Genomic DNA, 20,456 nt, shown 5'->3' on the forward strand with positions numbered 1-20,456 from the left:
GCCAATCAGGGCCAGGTTGGCCCATATAAGAAGGGACTGCTGAGCAAAGGGGGAAGTAGTAACTCCCTGGAGTTTGAGGGAGGAGGGCTGGCTGGCTGGCTGGCTACTTAGAGGGTTGGAGCACCATGGACAGAGCAGTGCTGGGCAGGGTCAGCAGAGTAGGAGAAAGCTCCAGGCTGATGGCTGCCAAACTGAGGTCCTGATATAAGGGCAGAGACGGTGCTGGGACCATGGGAGAAGTGGCCCAGGAAAGAGATGGCGGAGTTGGAGGAGGGACAGTAACTGGCTGCTGGCAACAGGGACCTGGGTCAGGGCCTGGAGTAGTGGGTGGGCCCAGGCTCCCCCCCACCTCTCCCTTGCCCGCACTGGCCACTGAGGGAAGTGGCCCGTGCATAGACTGCAGTCTGCCACTGAGATGAGTGGCTAGAACCTGAACTTCAGATTGCCATTGAGGCAAGTGGTTGGACTGAGGACTGTCAGTCCCCTGGAAGTGGAGAAAGAACCTGAGTGGGGCACAGCCGAAGGGCTGTGTCCAGAAGAGGACGACACGGTCTGGGGTGCGACATGGGTCCTGGACGTGAGACAGGAGTGACAACGGGTGAGACTCCACCTGAGGAGGGTGCACTGGCAACCTAAGCTAATTCCCATGATGGCCAGCAGGAGGTGCCACGGTGGTGAGTGACGCGCCCAGTTACAGACTTTGAGAATTCATCTAGTCCAGTCCCCTGTCTGTGATCAGTAGAGAATATAGTGACCAAACAGCTTCTTTAAAGTATTATTTATTTTAACAGTAAGAATAACAGTCTGCATACATCTACCTTGATCACATTTATAATGTGCAAACAGAATAAAGTCTAGATCAAGAATATATATAATTGGTGCTCTAAAGGGGCCACTTTCAGAAAGCTGAAAACAATTATAAGCCATATCAGCTGGGAGGTACAATTTAATCAGAAACATGTGAACGATAATTGGGAATTGTTTAAGACTACTCTACTAGATGCCCAAAAAGCCACAACTGAGGAAGGCCATATTGGTTAAAAAAAAAAAACTTGGTTTACAGACGTGAAAGCAACTCTAAAAAATAAAATATAACAAATGGAAGAAAGGGGAAGTTGATAGTAATGAATATAAATCAGAAGCTAGAAATTGTAAAAAATTGATAAGTGAAGCAAAGGGACACAAGAGAACTTCATGGCCAGTAAAAACAACGAGGAGTCCTTGTGGCACCTTAGAGACTACCAAATTTATTTGGGCATAAGCTTTCATGAACTAAAACCCTCTTTATCAGATGCATGGAGTGAAAAATACAGTAAGCAGTATATATATTACAGCACATGAAAAGATGTGCCTTACCAAGTGGGGGGGTCAGTGCTAACGCGGCCAATTCAATTAAGGTGGAAGTGGTCTATTCTCAACAATTGACAAGCAGGGGTGAATATCGGCGGGAAAACTACCTTTGTAGTGACCCATCCGCTCCCAGTCTTTATTCGGGCCTAATTTGATGGTGTCCAGTTTGCAAATTAATCCCAGTTCTGCAGTTTCTTGTTGGAGTCTGTTTTTTGAAGTTTGTTTGTTGAATGGCGACTTTTAAGTCTGTTATTGGTATCCGGGAAGACTAAAGTGCTCTCCTACTGGTTTTTTAATGTTACAATTCTTGCTGTGTGATTTGTGACCATTTATTCTTTTGCGTAGAGACTGTCCAGTTTGGCCAGTGTACGTGGCCAGTGTAATTAAAGACAATAAGGAGTCTTTCAAGTATATTAGGAACAAAACAAAATCGTAACAATGGTATTGGTCCATTATTAGATTAAAATTGTAGAATTATCAATAATAATGCAGAAAAAGCATTTACAATGAATATTTGTGTTATATATTTGGGGGGGAGAAACAGATATAGTGCTTTAATAATTGGGCCTAATTGTGAGCTCAACCATGAAAAATGAATGAAAGTTCATAAAATGTCACAATAACCTATGATTACAAGTGTTGAAGAGAAAAGATGCAAAAGGGTGACAGGAAAACTGAATTAGTCTAAACAAAAAGGCCTTGTGATTTAATTCAAAGACTGTGTTAGTCATAGCTAGTAAATAAGAGAAATGTGGGACCAAATATCAATGGACCAAACTTGTTATGTCAGAAGTTAGATGGTGAACAATATAAGGAGGGGATGAGCTATTCCACATATCATTCTCTTTCGGGGGGTCTTTTTTAAAAAAAAAAAAACAAAAACACAACAACTTTGTTGGGAAAATATGGATGAACAGATAGGAGATCAGGAAGGAGAGAGCTTCACCGTGATGGCTGCCACCTAACTATCTCCTGAGACCCTTGTATCTACAATAACACCAGTGGGCCTTTGTTATCCTGATCCCAAGGGATGTCCTTAGCCGACTGGGCCAGAGACAGAGATCCAGATAACACTGCCACTCCACAGGCTCTGGCCAAATCATGAACACCGTCTGGGATGTGAGACTTCATCATATCACCTTCCCTTTTGTGTGTACTTTCCCTTTCCCCTTTATTTCTTCTTTCCTATCCCTCTCCTTTTTCCTTCTGTCTAATAAAGAGTTTGGCTTAGCCAGCCAAGACTGTATATTTTACAACACTGCTGTAAGCCTGTGACAATAGAGGCAGCTAAATACAATGCCTTAAATAGCAACACTGGAACAAGTTTACCAGGTCTCAAAGTGGCTAATAAGACCATGTGCCAGGCCTGTGTTTTTCCAGCAAGATTCTTGCAAGTGAGCATCAACACCAGAGACAGAAGATGCATTTTCTTATCTTTGCTGTTCTTTTCTTTTCATTCTCTGTGTTTGTCTTGTTTTGTCTTCTAGGAAATATAATGGGATTTTAACAGCAAAAACAGCTCCAGCCAATCTCAAATAACGTCTCTTCTCCCCAAAAGGACAGTAATTACTATCTTTACCATCTAAGACTGTCAAAGAGGGGTGGGAAGGGTGTCTTCTAATGACTCTTTCCAGCTAAAGGGAAATGGAATAAAGAATGATCTTAAAATGAAAGCCTTGCTTAACATTTTACATTTCAAATACTATAAATGTTGTCCCCTTTTTTCTGTATCTTTCATGAAAGGGTAAGAAGGATTTTTAGTAATGCATGGTACTGACCAGGCTGAGGTTTCTGCATACCAAACCCCAATCCTTGTTTAATATTGGACAGCGACAAGGTCATATTAACACATTTAACTCTTTGGGCCCATTTATGCCATCTACATTAATCATAGTAGTGATAGCTGATGATGATGATGATAATACTTTTTCCATTCTATTAGTACCTTAGGAGGATATTCAACAGCAGCTACTAAAGTTAGATATTTTTAAATCCGCAGTTCCGGATAACTTGAATCTAAGAGATTTTGATTACAAAACTAGAATGGTATAAAATTAACATGACACACATTAAATGGACTAAAAACTAGCTAATGGATAGGTCTCAAAATGTAATTGTCAAATGGGAAATCATCATCAAATGGGTGTGTTTCTATTGGAGTCCCATTGGGATCAGTTCTTGGCCCAATGCAGTTCAACATTTTTATCAAAGACCTAGAAGAAAACACAAAATCATTGCTAATAAAGTTTTCAACTGACACAGAAGTGCGGAAGAGATAAATAACAGAGGACAGCTCACTGGTACAGAGCTATGTGAATCACTCCTTGAACTGAGTGCAAGCAAACAATATGTGTTTTACTATGGGTAAATTTATACATCTAGGAACAAAGAATGTAGGCCATATTTACACAGTGGGAGGCTCTGTCCTGGGAAGAAGTGACTCTAAAAAAGATTTTGGGGTCATGGTGGATAATCAGCTGAACACTAACTCCCAGACAGTGCAATGCTGTGGCCAAAAGGGATAAACAGATCCTTGGACGCATAAATGGAGGAATCTTGAGGAGGAGAGAAGTTATTTGACCTCTGTATTTGGCCCTAGTGTGACCGCAGCTGGAACACTATGTCCAGTTCAGCATCCACCCTTCAAGAAGGATGTTGATAAATGGCACAGTGTTCAGAGAAGAGCCCCGAGAATGATAAAAGATTTAGATAACAGCCCTTATAGTGACAGACTCAGGGGGCTCAATCTATTTAGCTTAACAAAGTGAAGGTCAAGGGGTGACTTGATTGCAGTCTGTAGGCACTTACATGTGGAAGAAATAATTGATAATGGGCTCTTCAATCTAGCATAGAAAGGGGTAACATGATGCAATCACTGGAAGTTGAAGCTAGACAAATTCAGACTGGAAATAAGTCATATTTTTTAACAGTGAGGATAATTAAGCAACGGAACAATTTATCAAATTTCCATCACTGGCAATTTGTAAATCAAGATTTGTTTCCCCCCACCCCAAATAGATATGCTTTAGGAATTATTCTGGGGAAGTTCTATGGCCTGTGTTATATAAGAGGTCAGACTACATGATCACGTTGGTTCCTTCAAGCCTTGAAATCTATTAATCTTACCAAACAGCTTACGCTGATGGTAGCTAGAAAGGCCTACTTTCTTCAGACATCCTTGCAGGTCCTGTATGTCAGACTGGTTCCCCCCCTCCCCCAAACAGCTTCCCAAAAATTACTTCCTCTATTGAGGGTTCCTCTTTAAACCAATCAAAGTTCCTCTGTTCTTGTCAGTTCCTAGGCTTTGGATCTTCTGCACAAAACCAGTCCGATTGGCTCAGCAGAAAGTGAGGCCAGCCTCCTTGGAACCAATAGCCCTGCCACTGTTCTGTAGCAACCCTCATGTGTCTGCTCAGGGGTAGCTTATCTTGAGCTATTCTTCTTCCTCTTCCTGCTTGTTTTTCCTTACAGTCTGGTATTAAACTAAACCAATATACTCATATAGTAAACATCCAAAAAATCAGGTAAACATACAGTAATCCATATATTGTTAAAAGCTGCAACTATGGCTACAACTTGAACAGAGAACACGACCACCCCTTTAGAAGAAAACTGCAAGGCTGGTACCTAAAAATCCATCCAAACTCTTCTCCACTCCCCTTTTCCCCTTCACACTCCCACAAAAAGAACCCCACAATAGACTAGAACCTTGAGCGACATCAGATGCCCAGATACAATCAGAAGTTTCCTGGAAATGCTCAGTCCTTAGCTTTCTAGGATACAGACTGATTTTTACATCTGCCTCTGTGGTACTAATGAGCACAAAGTCTAATTATGTGAGGAGAGAGGTTTTTAGTCTCCAAACCTGGCAATCTGGCACCTTTTGCAAACCCTCAATTAATTCAAAGTATTTTTCAAACCGTAAAGTCAAGCATCCATTTGGTTTTGTGTTAATCAGATTTGCCACTGTAGAGTCCTTCCCTGGCAATCCTACAGGTTTCCTGATGTGGAACAGGGAGTGGCAGAGGAAGCACCCTTTTTCCTCTAAGGAAATGGCATGTGAGATATGGGAGAAGGCGCCCTGTAGAGACAAAAAGGAACAGCACAATTTTTCACCCAGCTAGGCTTGTCTGCCTAAAGAAACCACTTTTGGATCACATCTGTTTTATCAGAAGTATGGCTTTAGCCATTCCAAAAAGGTGCCCCCAAATTAGGCTTTTTATTTTTCTCTCTTTATTTTTATGAAAGAAATTGTGCACAAGCATCACACTTTTTGCCAGAAAAAAAAAAAAATTAGAGCACACTACTTCATAAGAATTGGTGGTGTCGTGTCAGTTGGTTCTGCTATTTCTGGTACACTGAAGAAATACAAACCACATATTAAATTTAATCAGTTCCATGAAAGATGACAATTTTAAATGTGCTTTGGAAAAGGAGTACGTGAATTTCCTCTGGATATTATGGTTCGGTGACTATAAAATTGGATGTTTAAACGTTGACATAAGAGAAATCTTTGTCCGCTGAGGGTGTCCAATTGAAAATTGTTTGTGGCAAAAAGCTAAAGATTTACTAAATAATTAGTAAAAAGAAAAGGAGGACTTGTGGCACCTTAGAGACTAAAAAATTTATTTGAGCATAAGCTTTCGTGAGCTACAGCTGTCTCTAAGGTGCCACAAGTACTCCTGTTTTTTTGCGGATACAGACTAACATGGCTGCTGCTCTGAAACCTGTCAATAAATAATTAGTGGGATTCATAGGATAAAGTTAGAATTTAAGGATTTTCTAACTAATATATTCCAAGGGCTCCCAATCTCAACCTTCTTAAGGATTCCATACACCTTGAATATGAAAACAATAGATTAAAAAATTAAATAATACAATGTGTACGCAAATAACAGATTTCATTTCCTCCCTAATTTGAAGTCATATAAGCCATTGTTTCCCCTGTGCTACTTTAGGTGATTGAGGCCATATGGAGACTTTACATCTCCAGCTGGATATAGTTAATTCATTTTGCACAAGCACAAAACCACCACTAACAAAAATAATACCTTTTAAAAAAACCACAATCAAATCCAACTTCTCATGGAGCAAAATGGGGGTGAAAGAGAAGGGCAAGGAATCCCCCAAGTTAAGTTTTATCTTCTTCTCCATTTTGGAAGGATTAGTTCCCCATCAGATAATTGAAATTAAGAATCCACAATTATCACTATGACTTGCACAACCCACCCTAACAATAATATGCTCCCACTGTATTCCTGTGACACTGTTCCATTACATATTTTCCTGTTAAAACTTTGGGTACAGTGGAAAAGCTTGTAAATCAAGGCTTCAGAAATACACTTACCAGTGGCAAGTGGAAGGCTTTTTGTGTTGACTATAGGCCTAAGTCCACTTCTGCCAAGTTCCCACAAAAAAAGAAAATGTACACCTCTAGTCCTGATGGTTGTGAAAGAACAAAAATAGACTGAACCTATTTGAGTCTTATTCCTTACTCCTCTGGAAGATATACTAGAAAAAGACAGGGAAGCCAACACTAGATAGATATTCGTAATACTTTTAAGGTAAACTACGGAGGGAAAGGAGGGGGACTTTTGGAAAACAAAATAAATTGTGAATCCAACTTTATACATCATAAAATAAGTTCATCCCTTTACATCCTATCTTAACTGACACCAATAAAGACATTTAAATTCTCCTTTAGGAGTTATATGCATGTGCCTACCAGGTTTAATGAGAGTTTGCCACACAAAGAAGTTGAATAAACCCCAGAATGTATACGCTAATCACAACAGCTCCAAGGGTTTTCTGCTCTTATATTATTATTTTTTTTATCCTCAGATGTTCTTGACATTTTCCCCCGTCTATTACATTGTTCCTCTTCCCACTGTCTCTTATGCACTCTTTATCCTTAATCTAGTTTTCTTTGATCCTATGTCTTTTACTGCCACTTTGCATCTGTCAGTTTCTTTTCATTGATCAGTTTCCTTCAGCCTCCACTTATCCTAAGAAAATTTCCCTCTTTTATTTTCTTTACCCATTCTCCTAATTTTGTCTCTTTTTTTATTATTCTTGTCCCATTTATCTGAGTGCCCCCTCTAGTTTTTATTCCTTATTAATTTTCCAGCATTTTTAGAGCAGCTTACACAGTCCCCTATTAAATGCTTCTCATCAAAAGAGCTTTACAAGCCAGATTACTATAGTTACAGTGATAATGGCTTGAAATTGACAAAATGAACTTTTGCTATTGTGCTCCTTAACTGTGATACAGGTCAATCTTAATGAATACAGCTACATTTTACAAAGGGGTCAGGAGGTTTTTCTGTTAACACACATCCAGCAGGGCAGATGACCATCATGCCAGTAATTACACCATTTGAAATATTTATGGCAGGTAAGAAAACAGTTCAATGCAAATCTCATTCCACCTACAAAGGTCGTTTGGGCAGGAAAAAAAGGAGTTCAGCTTGACCAAGTTTACATTTTAAGGCTCCAGTCCTGCTTTGCAGTCCATGTGGGCAGAAAACAGTGTGGTTTCAGAGGGAATGACACCCTTCGTTTTGAGGGGACTTTGTGTGGGCACATCTATCCAGATCAGAACTCAGGATCAGGGCTCTCAAGCAGCACCTGGTCTGAATCCCACTGTACAGAGTATCAATTTAGAGCTCGTTATTTAAGACTAAGGGAATCATAGTTGGTTTGAAGGCAGGTATGCTGTAAGTGTTGCCAGTGCACAGCAGAAGTAACTGCTTGTACTGACAAATTAAAATGGAACAAACAAGTATATTGTACTTGCATTAAACACAATAGTGAGTCTTACACCATCACCAGCACATTTTCCACACCTCTTCTCTTGGGATCCTCAAGTGGAAAAGAAACAGACATGATCTGCGAAGTGACTTGTACTCCCCACCCTACATTCTTTGCTTCATTATCCCAGTCTCTGATTTCAAGGTGGACTCCCTATATACATCTGACCCACCGTCTGTTTCTCTCCCCCTAAAATCCCATTCCCAACTCCTTCTGGTGGACTTTGCTCCTTCCCTTCAGTGTCCAAGCAGTATCTTGTATTCCCTTGTCCTTACCTTTCTGATGTGTATCTCGGATGTTTCACCAACTCAACAGGGCAAAAACTGAGCTCATCTTTACTTTACCGTAACATCACCCTCTCTGCCTCCTCTTTCAGAGTTATTGACAAGACCACAACATTCAGTCACTCAACTTTGTAACCTTGTTATTATTTTCAACCCCTCCTCCTGTTCCCACATAGGCAGGTGGTCACCAGATCCTGTTACTTCTTTCTCCATAACATTTTGAAAATATCCATCCATTCTTCTCTCTCTCTCTCCCCCCCACCCTACCCCCAGCAAGAATACTTGCCTTGGTTACCTCCTCCTTTTTTATCTCCCTGGTTCCCTTGTCACTCTCTTTCAGTGTACCCATAACCTAAAAGCTGAAAGACATCTTCCTTGTCTGCCATTCCACACTGCTTTGCCAGTGCCCTTTAATTAACACCTACAAGACACTACTGTTTTAGGCTTGGCTCTTCTTTAAGAAGTACCAATTGTGAGGAATTGGACCATGATCAGTGGTCATAAGAGCATGAAGAAGAAGAAACTGGAGTAAGATCTTAAGTCCATGGTCACCTGTGACACATCAACATTTTTACTCCAGCCTTCAAAATTAAAAGCTCTACAAACTCATTGCATCACCTGACTGCCCCCACTTTCTCTGCATATACCACTTTAAATAATTGGGGTTTTCAGCTAATATTGGTTTAAACTGTGATAACTACCTCTTGCACATATGTCCCTCGCCTAGTCCTCATAAGGATCCTTTTTAATTTCAAGATGTATTTACACAGTTGAGCATAATACTATCAGGTAGGTAGCTTTCTATCAAGTGTGAAATTACTTAAATGCACATTTACTAAACATATAGCCCTGAAATCCTCAGCACATAAGGTTTACATACTCCAAGTAGCTTTGAATACCAGTAGGACATCCTCCTATTTCTTTCATGTGGCTGGCAAAACAGAAACATATTGTGCTAAAAAGAAATGTGCAGTATACAGATATACACTGCACTTCAGAAAGGACAGTCTGTCAGTCAGTCAGCATCAAGCTGGATACAGAGCATTTCTCCTTGCCATTCCTACTCCCCCCAGTCATCACCATGCTGAAGCATGGATGGGGACCTAAACAGAGAAGCAAGTAAGGGCCAAGTTTGGAAACAGGTAAAATTGTCTGCTTCCTACCTCTCTCCCCCTGAAATAGAGCATACACGTGCCAAAAGCGGATCATTACATGTTCACCCATGTTCTGAATGGCAATATTACACAGCTGCCCTTGAAGCGGAATAATATATTTGTGTAAGGGGTTCTGCTTCGAAACCATTGCCAAGTCAGAGAGTGTAAGTGCAGTCCACACCTCTGACACTCCACAGCACCAGCCACAAAGAAATTTCTCAGAGCATGTTAGAGTAGCACCCTGTGCTTCTTTTGCTAGTGGGTAATCTTATGGAAGGGGGCTGGGCTACAAACATAATCTCTGAGGCTGCATCTCCATGGGGACAGTTTAGAACTCACCACAGCCTTCACCATTACCACTAGCAGAGGTACACCAATGGTGAATTGGGAGTCCGAAATTTGACAGTGAAGATCCAGTTTAAAAGTCATGATTAATTCAAGACAATCAGATTTCATGCTGGATTCACATTCTTTTACTATAACTGTGCCTAAGTAGAACTGCTCACCAACTGAAACCCCCTGCCATGGCCATAAGCAGCAGAATGGCTTTCAAGGGTTACTGCCATACTGGAGGAAACTTGAAAAAACCAACAGTAAAAAACCAGAGTCATTGACTTAGTCTTGCTCTCTGCCATCCCTGCTAATAGGTATGGTACGATATCAGTGATTGAATAAGAGCCTATTTCCTTCCTTCACATCCCAGCTTTGCATTTCTGCTGGATTGTACAATCAAGACTCCAGCCTCGGTTTATAGCATCCGAGTCTGTTGCTGATAGCACAGATGTAACCGTCTGGATTCACCACACACTAGGATGAGATGGGGGGAAGCGAGGGGGGAAGCTTTGTTTAGTAAAAGGAAAGTCGCAACAATTTGTATTATCCAGCAGAAGAGGAAAAACACACAAACAAGAGAGGAAAAGATTACTTCAGTTTAAAGGGCCAATGAGAGGGAAAGGAAGCTACTTTTTATTTATAGTATTGTCATAAACATTTATAAAACCAGAACCTATCACACAATCTCTAAACAACAGGGGTCATCCTCCCCAACCAAAGTACCAGCGAAAGATCCTGTTCAGCTCAGTCACTAGTCCTCAGAGCACAGGCAGAAAGCAAACCTTAGTCCATTTTCATAGTGGAGGCACTGCCCACAATTTAATGGGTCCCTTTGAGGGCACATGTGACCTTTAAATCAAATGCACCACAAATTATGAGAGGAAAAAGTGGGGACCAGACAGCAGAAAGAGACAAGAGCCTGCCTAAGGACAAACTCCTCAAATCCAGTGGCAGGGGGGCATTTGGAAAGATCTGAGTTTTTAAGGAGGTTGTTTCCCCCCAACGGGAAATCTCCCCTTAGCACCCCTTCCCCAACCCCCTCCCCCCAAAAAACCTTAAAAGGGCGCTTGGAGTCTCCTCACTTTGTTTTGGGCGAAGCCCCTTTAGGGGGTGTTCGAATGTATGGGGGGGGTGGGGGTGGAAAACAACTAAACTGGCAACACTGCGAAACTAGTTGTCCACCGGGGGGGTGGGGGATGACGGAGTTTTGGGGGGTAGGGAAATCCCTGACCCAAACACAAGTATCTCCCTCTGCCCTATAGTCTCTGCTCCCCCCAACCTCTCACCTCCCACCCCCACCCTTTCGTCCCCAGTTCCCCCGCCACACACACACACACACACAGAGCCCCCAGCCACCCCAGCTCCTCAGACCCACCAGCAGCAGCAGCAGCAGCGCACCCCGGGGTGAACGTGCCACACTCACCTCCTCCTCCTGCAGCGGCTGCCCCCGGCGCATCCCTCTCCCTCTCCTTCCCCCGCCTCGCCGCCAAGCCCCAGCCGCCGGGGATCCGCCTCCCAGCCCTGCGGCCAGCACCGCCCCGCGCAGCGCCCGGCCCCCAGCACGGCCTCCCCCGAGCTCGGGGGCTGCCTCGTGCCCGCTCGCCCGCCCGGTCGCTCGTGCCCGGCCCGGCGGGGCTGGGCTCCCCGTCTGCCCAGCCCTGGAGCCGCCTGCGAGCTGGGGCTGGCACACGGGAGACGGTGGAAGGGGTGGGAGGGATTGGAAAAGAAATCAAGGCAGAGAGGGAAATGAGGGAAGGAAAAGAAGGAGAAAAGAAGAAAAGGGAGGCCAGCAAAAGAGGCGACGAGGCAAACAAAGGAGGGAAGGAAAGGGGAGGGGGGTTCTGCTGCTGAAATAATGGCTCCCGTATCAAGCCCCGAGGGCGCCGTGCTTTGGGACACCGAGAAACTTCTCGCTGAGGGAATTCCAGTCGCGTGAGCCAAGAGGCGGGCTGCAGTTTGGGCGGGGATGCGCCTCTTTGTGTCCGCCAGCTGCTGGGCTCCTGGCGCCCAGTGACATTAGAGGGGACACAACATGAACCCTTACACTCCCCCCCTCCCCCCAGGAAAGTTTGAGGACGCTGCCTATGGAAGTAGCTCCCCGGGGGCGGGGGGGGTGAGGTGGGGGCGATTTGGAGGTTGTGCAATTTGACCATGAGACATGCTTAATCAAACTTCCAGCGAGATTCAGCCGAGAGCCGCCTGTCGGCGCTTAAATCACAAACAATAAAAATGAGTCAGTTTCCTATCTGAGAGTTGGAGAGAGTTGATTGCTATGAAAACGCATGGCAGATTTTCTCTGAATTGGGAGTGGAGTCAGACCTACAGGAAAAGGATGTGTGCGCGGCAGCCCGGATTGCACAGGAACCCGGCTTGTGTTTATCTGCCCTGCTTTCCACAGTAACTTGAGGACACTGAGTCAGCCTGTTTTGCATGCACTAAGGCTTCAGAAAAAAGCAGCTTTCCCGATGCTTCAAGAGGCACAGCACTGCTGTAACAGCTGTATAGTCTGCTGCTGCTAGGTTTGGCCAGCTAGGCTACTAACTGGTGGAAAGCTCAGTTGCTTGAACTACTAGCTGGAGAAAACACAAGCCAGGGTCTCAAGTTGAGGCCTCCCCTAAGGTAACATGTACACAAAGTGAGGCTAGTGACTGGATTGTGGCCATTGCCAAAGAAAACTCAGTTGGTACATTGTCAGGTTCACAAGTATCCTGAATTCTGATCTTGGTCCTTGCTGTGCGGCCTTGTCACTTAGCCTTTCACTGTTTGTTCCCCAATGAATAAAGAGGGGATAGTCACATTACCTACCACACATTTTGGCGGGGGGTAAGGGGTAAGGAATGACTGTGAGGATTAGTGGATTTTTATACAGTATTTTGCAGATGTAAAACAGTGTATAAAAGTGCTCACCATTACTATCATTTGCTGGAAATAGTGTTAGTTATGATCTAGCTCATGCCTTGCAATGTACAAAGGATATTTTATTTGGCTAAGACCATTACTATACCATAATATAAACTTTAAAAATCACTCCTAATGCCTTGAGTCTAGACTATGTACAATAGGAATGCCCAACGCACAATCCAAGGAGTCCTAAATGTGGCCCATAGCCATGCTGAAGTTCACTGGAGTTTATATAAAATGTAAGCCTTTTGAGATTGATTTCAACGAGCTAGAGCCCAAATCTGCTATTCCTCTCTGAGGTTCCTGTGAATGCCTGCTGGGTGCTTTTTTTCCCTCCATTGGTGTTGAACTTGGCCAACAGTTTTTGCTCATCTGTCAAACAAGAAAGTAGTATAAGTGATTAAAATAATAAAAACATGCTGTAAGCGGTGCTGCACACTCCATTGTGCCCCCTTGTGTCAGGGCATGCCACTGCCTCAGGGCAGGGCAGCCTATGCTGTGAACTCAGTGTACAAATGTGTAAATGGCTGAAAATTAACCAACTCAGAATCCGGCCATTCACATCTTTGAACAAACAAACATAAAAGGCAGCTGTGCTTTAAGCCCAGGCCATAGCCTGGCCCTGGGTTAGCACTGAGTCACAGACTCTCACCCAGCACGATTTTCTCTGAAAAAGCAGGCATGGCTTCTTAACTGGCCTGTTGGATCCCTACTGGTCAGTGTCATTTCCTGTCTCTTCCAGGCCTCTGGCAGACTAAATTGTGCTCGTATCCCAGCGTGAGTGGGTTTTCCTTAAGCAAGGAATGTGCCAATGTCTTCAGCAGGGGGCTAAGATGGCCTGATAGACCCTACCATCATGTAATATGGACAAGGGCATGCAGTCTACTAGAATCCTTACGAATATTAATGTTGTCACATTCACAGGCTAATGCACCTATAGGCTTTCTTTCATTCTCACAAATTGGTTCTTTAAAAAAAAAAAAAAAAAAAAAGCACCAGAAGTCTGTTTCTTGGTGGCAGAAGAGGGAGACAGTGAAAAATGTATGTTTTTTAAAGTAATGGCTAGTGCTCAGCTACTGTAGCGGAAAGGGCCATCATAGTGGACAGATAGGTTTTAGAGTCCAGGGGTACATTTTAAAATCAATATTTATTTGGACTTTTTTTAAAAAAAAATCAATAATGAATAGACTAACAGAGCTTCAAATATTTAATCTAGTTTGAAAAGTGAACCCAAAGTACTGCTGTTTTGAGGAGGGGGAGGAAGGCTTGAATCAGAACTATACATTTAAAGTTCTAAATGGACCCAAGAGTCACTCCAGCTCCTCGTTAATCTCTTACCCGCTTTTGTTTCAGTTGTGATTTGGAAAGTTCTGTCTCGGTGCTGTGTCAATAGCAACATCCTATTCATTACTATGTGCACTCCCACTGTGAGTGCCCGCACACATGTATTTAAAATTCACTATCCCCGAGTATGCAACTGTTCCCAGTAAAAGTTTACTTTCCATTATAATTCATGCAAGTAAAACTTAAGGGGCTGCAATGTTTGCAGAAAGTGTACACTACAGGGGAGCAAGTACAGCCTAAGTGAGTTTATAGTGAACATTCATGAAAGATGTTTTATTCAGTCATTTCTAACATTCTAGCTCATCTTTCTTCCAAGCATTAAGGAAACTTCTTGATACCTTTGTTGTAAATAAGGGTAATAGAGGGATCACTTACAACCATCTCTGGAGTGAAACACAGCAGCTGTTAACCAATGGAGATTAATAATATACAAGCGCTTAGTTCATGAAACAATGAAAACTGTACATAATGGATACTTCAGGTGGAACTTTGAGGCAAAATATGATTCTTCTATTGGAATTTATCCAAGACACTTGTCTACATTGCCCTGCCATTGGACAATCGAAGTGTGATTATCACTGTGGACCTAAGTGCTTCTCTATAACTCTCCCATGTGAACTCTGCGGCCGCGAACTAAAATGTCTGTACTCCATTTTAATGGTGTGTTCCTCACACAGGACTATATTAAGGCAAAGTAGGAACCTTTTCATTCTTGCCCACAGCATCCACACTGGAGAGTTATAGTGCAGCACTGCTAATCACACCAACATAGTTAGAACTGTGGAGCAGTTTAGACACAGCCTGAGTGCTTGTCTTTAGAGGGACACAACCAGAGATGTGACTGCAGCATGTGTACATTACCTGCGGTAGCTTTGATCTAGCTTGTTACCAGATGGGCCTGTTACTTTGGGGTATGCTCATTTATTCGGGTTACTCTTCGGGGGGGCGGGGGGGGGAGGGAGAAGGGTGCTGTAATTCTATTAATGTGCTGCTTACGTCACTTGTGTGTTCATATGGAGCTCTACTCCTTCCTTCTGCAAGTCTCCCCCCCCCTCCCCCAAAGGAGCTATCCTGCAGGCCCTAGGTTCCCTGGGGCTGGGTTCCTCCAGCCCTAGAATTAGATGAACCTACGCACGCACGCACGCACCACAAGTCTGAGCAGACTGGGTCAATCAGCACTCTTCAGCTGATCCCCTCATACGTCCTTGTGCTGAGTGAGCTGCGTTAAGCAGCACTTTTCAAGCTGATACCCTTATGTGCTCCTGGTCTCAATGGGCTGAGTTGAGCAGCACTCTCAGCTGCCCCCCACTTAGTGCTCCAATTTTAGCATGTCCCTATCCCACTTTCACATTATAATTGTACTGGTAGTAACCAACTTGATGAGCAAACGCCACAGTATTTTTGGGCACTACAGGGATCTTTTAGCTTAAGTAAAAGAAGCGTTACTGAAGAGTAAACGGGAGAAGCTAAAGACACAAACGAGTAAAATTCAGAGAGCGAGAGAGAGAGAGAGAAATACCCAACTTAACCATAAGGGTTATTTATTGAATAATGATAACCATACAGGGAGAGACTAAACCAACATAACATCCATTATTAAAGGGTAATACCTGTAGCAGAAAGGAAAACGGGGTGGGGGGGGGGAGATCTCATCACTCCATGAAGCGTGAACTGGTCGGGGTTCCCAGGTGATGGTAGCAGCTCAGGGTCCTGAAGATAGGAGACTGGCAGAGCCCCCAGCACGATCAGTCAGGTGATGGAGTCCCAGTGGAACAGATGCAGAGTTTGAGTCAGAACCCTGACTGGAGGGTGAGTAGGGATTTTTGTAGAGAAAATACAATGGTTCCAGGGAGAACACTAGATTTGTTTATAGGTAAACTGATGACTCAAGGGTTTTCTTTAGGCTAGACAAAAGGAGCTGATTACTCTTGGCTCTGGGTGTTTTCTTCCAGGGAGCTCACAATGCAACGAGGCTGCTTCAATATTTTGGATATCAGTTGGGTGTGCACAGGCATAGGTTCATTAACATCTGGAGCAGAGATTCCCATGATGCAGTGCGTCCCTGCTTTTCTGGTCCCAGAGTTCAGTGCGGTTCTCCGTTCTCCATTCTGTATGCAAATTGAGATGTCTCCCTGTCCCATCTTTCATGCAGATGAGGCTAGGGGAGTTGTCTCCGTTTTCCATTCTGTATGCTAATGGAGATGTCTTAATCTTGTCACCCTTGTCAGGAAAGGTCTAGGTGTGTCTCCCATCCGCTCCTCCTTGCTCTCTGCAAGCTTTTTCTCTGATGGGTTTTGGTTTAAACAGAGGCTGTGGGTGGGGGTGTCTTTCATGAGTCAGACAGGCTGGATACTGCACCCCGGTTCCCCAAGAACACAGAGCTGATTGGTATCAAGCTAGCTCAAGTAACAAAAGCAGTGAGTGAAGTCATGGCAAGCCAGTCTGGGACCATGGGTATATAGCTTGTGTTGTGGATTTCACTGCTATTGTTATTCGAACTAGCTATGTCAAAGCTAGCTCAAGCTGCAGTCACACCTCTGATTACAGTGCAGACATACCTGGAAAGTTAAAAGAAAAGGAGTACTCGTGGCACCTTAGAGACTAACCAATTTATCTGAGCATAAGCTTTCGTGAGCTACAGCTCACTTCATCGGATGCATGCATCCGATGAAGTGAGCTGTAGCTCACGAAAGCTTATGCTCAGATAAATTGGTTAGTCTCTAAGGTGCCACAAGTACTCCTTTTCTTTTTGCGAATACAGACTAACATGGCTGTTACTCTGAAACCTGGAAAGTTAAGGTGAATCAACTAAAGGAGTGGTTCCTAAACTATATGGCGGACCTCCTAAGGGAGGGGCAGGAGGAAATGTGTCAAGGGAGGTCCAAGCTGTGTGCTTTTTTTAAGATCTGTGGCTGTGAGCCATGGGTGGCTGGGGTTCGTGCAGAAGGGCTATGTACACCCAGGAGGCGGGGATAAAAGGGAGAGCCAGAGCCCTGCCACCTAGGCTCAGGTGCTCCACGCACACCCACACTCCCTCATGGGGAAGTATCAGGCTCCAGCTGTCAGCCCCAGGCTAGCAGCAGCAGCGCAAAAGGGTGGCAATAAGGGGCTATGTCTGCTGTGAAGAGTGATATTGACAAATATAAGTTTTTACATTGCCACCCTTATTTCTGTGCTCCTACTGACGCGGTGCTGCCTTCAGAGCTGGGCGTCGGCTGGCAGCTGCTGCTTTCCACTCTGCCTTCAGAGCTGATGGCGGTATAGGTACTTGTAGGGTGGGGGCTTAGATGACTACAGACACAAAGAAGGGGTGTGGGGGGGCAGGATCAAATAAGTTTGAGCACCACTGAGCTAAAGTTATGAAGTAAATGCACATAAATGAAAGAGCGTTAACACCACCCCAGATATTTCCCACGTAGATGTTTTCATTCAAGAGTAAAGTGGCCTTAGTTCATTGTAACTTAATCCATCTCCAAGGCACAGACTGATAGAGTGACTTGCTGCCTCACAGTCCCCTGCTCACACTCTTAGACAACACGCACACATAGCAAAGCAAAAATCATCCCTAGGACTGCTGTTTTGAAATAGAATTTACACACAGAAAGGAAATAAGTGAGTGCATTTACTTGATATTGTAGATCTAAGTAGGGCATCATGTATAGTCAGTCAGAAAAAAAAAAATCTAGCTGTCAACTACTCTCGGATTATACACCGTATAAATATTCCAGAATGAGAATGTCCACACATGGAATCAATCAGGAATATTTAAATCAGGAATAATTCCATGTGTAAACAAGCTTTAAGAATCTACTTTTCTTGAAGCATCAAATTCCTTCAATCTCTCACCTTTGTAGCCTTTTGCGTCCCATCCTCACCGTCTCTACACTACGCAGTCAGTCCCATGTAACACTGATGACAAATTCACAAAGTCATTACCCCTTCAGTTAGCACCACACAGGAGAGCTGGATTGGAGAGCAAACACTCACTATATACTCTTAGTTACTGAAACACGTTAGAATATTTTACGGCTCTTCATGACTATTTGCTGAGAAAAAGTCCGCATTCCTTCTCCAGTACTTCAAGTTTGGAGTACCAAGGTCCTGTATTTAATAGGACCTTTCTGCTGACAAAAGCACTCACAAATTACACTGGTCATGGCGAGTTAAATAAAAACACCCAATAATTTATGTCATAATACAACAAAGTTTTATCAAGCAACAAGAAAAACAATCTAAATTTAAGTTCAAATCAATAGATGTCCCTGTAACTTGGGCTGAATCTTCCTCAATTTGTTACAAGAAAGCTACTGAAGTAAGTTAAGGGTAATCAAATATCATGCTGCAGGAGTCGAGAAAGGAATTCCATCCACCTCTTCTGGTGCACAGCTTTACACAATTAACTAGGTCTAGGTCCCCCCTTACTGCAAGGTAGGGAGGTGGTATTGTTTTACATTCCTGTGAATCATCAGGTGTTGGCCACTTCTGGAGATGAATTCTGAACTTGAAGGCCAGTGTGTGGTCTGTTATGGCAAATCCTACCTTCCACTCCCATGAAGTTTTGTTCAGCTTCACAAAGCAATTATAGTGTCAATTCTTCTTCTACCAACTGCTCAGCTGGTAAAGTTTAGCTTTATTACGGAATCATTCTGATAGAGATTTGATTCGTTAACCAGTTAATTCACTTTCTGTCAATACTAAGTGGTTACACCAAAGTGTCTCCATCAAGATAAATAACTCATAATTATTTACCACAATGATCAGTGATCAAAGGAATTTCTGCTAACATTTAGGCTGGAAATTGGTCCTCTTGAGTCACCAGATAGTTGATCCATCAATTTGGATATGGGTATCAGGGTCTCTTAATCAGATTAAGAACTCCATCCCACACCCTCCAGAATGAGCATGCTTCCATGTATGGGAGTGGGCAGATCTTAGGGCTAAGATTTTGTTGTGGATATTTTTAGTAAAAGCCATGGACAGGTCACAGGCCATAAAGAAAAATTAATGGAAGCCCGTGACCTGTCCCTCACTCCTACCAAAAATATCCATAACAAAATGGGAAGCCTTTGGGCCGTTGCAGGGTGGCTGGGAGCTTCAGGGTCCCCCCTCCACCCAGACTGGGAGCTCTGGGGGTCCCCCTGCCCCCGACAGAGGGGGTGGGGGAACTGCGGCAATCCTCCTGCTGCCCATGGTGGTAGGGAGCAGCAAGGATCCCCCTGCCGCCTGTGGCAGAGGAGGGCAGCAGGGAGCTGTGGGGGTCCCGTTGCTGCCGTGGCGGCAGGGAGCTACCAGGTACCCATGCAGCCTGCAGGCAGCAAGGAGTTGCAGGGGTCCCCCTGCCTCTCATGGAGCCAGGAGCTGCGGGGTACCCTTGCTGCCGCAGCTCCCTGCCGCCACAGAGGGCGGAAGGACCCTGAAGCTCCCAGCCGCCATGGAGGTCTTCCGCATCGTTTCTGACAAAATTGTAGCCTTACTGATGGTTCAATTAATCAAGCTTTGATATTGTACCTAACCTCACTGCAGGGTGTCACTAAGTTTTGTTGTATGAGTATCTTTTAGATATTTGGTAGCATGAACTGCAAGCTTGTAGGCATTCCAGGGACTGGGCTCCACAAACAGGTCTTTGGTCAACAATCACTCGTGTCTAGGAAGTATGAATTTTCTTTGCTAGGATCAGCAGAAAAAGAAGTGGTTCAAATATAGTAATTACAATGGCTCAGAAAGATTAACTCAGTTATTCTTAATTCCAAATCCAATATATGGGCACAAGGTCAGCCTTTGGCCCATTGGTAATCTTCTAGTCCATCAATCTACTAGAGTGCAATGAAATATAGGTCCACAGGTCTCACCAGGCCGCGTTCAGCCATGTCAGTGGTCTTATTGGAGGCCCCTCTGTATTGTATGTCTCTTCCAGCTGTGGCAGTTTTCTGGACCCCTCGCTTGTAACTATCACGATAGTATCAAAGTGCATCACAATCTTTAATTTATTTTATCATCACACTAGGTAGAGAAACACTCCTACAGAGTATCCGAGGCACCGATTAAGTGATTTGCCCAAGGTCACATATTAAGTCTAGGGAGAGCTAGGAGTTGAACCCAGGTGTTTTGAGGATAGGCTACTGTCCTAACCATTTGACCATCATTCCTCTATCAGTTTTGCAACCAGCTCCCAGGTGGCTGCCTCCTCTTCCCCATTCTCTCCCCGTGCCTCATTTTCTCTGGTCCCAAGATCACACGTCTATTTTCTACCCATTTTATGTAACACAGAGCCCTATATTAG

General features: G+C 43.8%; 1 protein-coding gene across 16 annotated transcripts in view; it reads right to left on the reverse strand.

Moving 5' to 3' along the window:
• PHLDB2 (pleckstrin homology like domain family B member 2) overlaps window positions 1-18,141 on the reverse strand; it is a 113,235-nt gene extending 95,094 nt beyond the window's left edge. For 3 of the 16 annotated variants that reach the window (XM_043538500.1, XM_043538496.1, XM_043538491.1), the window contains exon 1: window positions 11,307-11,388. The gene's annotated coding sequence lies outside the window, so the exon portion shown is untranslated. Of the gene's footprint in view, window positions 1-5,270; window positions 5,563-8,739; window positions 8,746-11,306; window positions 11,409-18,022 lie in introns of those variants that run through there. The other 13 variants (XM_043538490.1, XM_043538486.1, XM_043538497.1 and 10 more) reach the window with 10 other exon arrangements.
• Window positions 18,142-20,456: the final 2,315 nt, after the last annotated feature.

The sequence above is a fragment of the Chelonia mydas genome, chromosome 1, assembly GCF_015237465.2.
Source record: "Chelonia mydas isolate rCheMyd1 chromosome 1, rCheMyd1.pri.v2, whole genome shotgun sequence".
Taxonomy (NCBI): Eukaryota; Metazoa; Chordata; order Testudines; family Cheloniidae; genus Chelonia; species Chelonia mydas.